Consider the following 1,226-nt stretch of genomic DNA (forward strand, 5'->3'; position numbering starts at 1 on the left):
TCTCTCACACACACACACACACACACACTCTCTCTCTTTCACACATGCGTGTGACTGAATGCTGTTTTCTCACCACTGTGCTGATTTTGGTCTTGCCGTCTGATGCTCTGAAGAGACATTTGTTGTCGGCTGGTTCGTACGTCTCTGGATGGCCTTTTCTGGGGACCGGCTTTGTTCTGCCGTCATCTGCAGATGAAAATCATCATTTAATATATCAACAAAACAGTGACGAGCTCAACATGTCAATGCATTAGCCAGAGTTTTATCATTAAAACTATAAACAATGTTGATAATTGAAATAAATCAGAAATATTAGATGAAAAACTTGAATGAAAAGTAGTAAGTAAAACTAAAACACCTAATGCTATAAACAATGTTGATAATTGAAATAAATCAGAAATATTAGATGAAAAACTTGAATGAAAAGTAGTAAGTAAAACTAAAACTAAAAAGAAATTAAACCTAAATAGCCAGATTACAACATAACAACAAAATAATTCAAACATTGCTAAAAAAATTATAGATATTTTATTCAAACATAATTAAAAAAATTGCAATTTAAGTTCAATTTGTTTTTTCAGTATAAAATAAAAATACTGAAAAAAATATATTTTTAAATAAATATATTTCATTTAAATATATATTTAAATATATAATAAAAATATAATTTAAATATATATATATTTGATTTAAAAATATTTATAAGTAAAAATTTAAAAAAAGAAAAAATATTTTATAAATATTTGAATAATTTTAAAATATTAACACTTAAAATATTCTAAAATCTAAATATACATTTTAAAAAATTGTATACACAATACTAAAATAGCACTGGCATTACCTCAGATCTGATAAACTGAAACATAGCGAGAAACATTTATTGCACACTGAATAAGATGAATCTAATAACTCAGATGAACATACATTTCTTTAAAGTGATGACGACGCTGCCAGTGGTCCTGCACTTCTGGAACAGCCGAGTGAGTTCAGTCAGAAACTACAGACAGAGAGAGAGAGACATAACTTCACCCTTGGTGTGAACAAAATTGAAAATGTCACAAACTACACATACCTCGGGCTGAAGATAAATGCCACTGGCAAGCTAAATTTGGCTGTGAATGAACTGAAAGAGAAAGCAAGAAGGGCCTTTTATGCCATCAAAAAATCTATCCAAATTGAAATAGAATCTGGCTCAAAATATTCCAATCAGTCATAGAACCTATTGC

The 1,226-nt window shown here is 29.0% G+C and overlaps 1 long non-coding RNA gene across 1 annotated transcript; it reads right to left on the reverse strand.

The window, feature by feature from the left end:
- Nucleotides 1-39: 39 nt before the first annotated feature.
- On the reverse strand, nucleotides 40-1,176 carry LOC107579842 (uncharacterized). The gene is made up of 3 exons (XR_001608544.1): nucleotides 1,073-1,176; nucleotides 925-997; nucleotides 40-186 (listed from the first exon to the last, which is right to left on the reverse strand). It is a non-coding gene; the product is annotated as an uncharacterized lncRNA (long non-coding RNA).
- Nucleotides 1,177-1,226: the final 50 nt, after the last annotated feature.

The sequence above is a fragment of the Sinocyclocheilus grahami genome, unplaced genomic scaffold (genome assembly GCF_001515645.1).
Source record: "Sinocyclocheilus grahami isolate Dianchi unplaced genomic scaffold, SAMN03320097.WGS_v1.1 scaffold20716.1, whole genome shotgun sequence".
Classification (NCBI taxonomy): domain Eukaryota; kingdom Metazoa; phylum Chordata; class Actinopteri; order Cypriniformes; family Cyprinidae; genus Sinocyclocheilus; species Sinocyclocheilus grahami.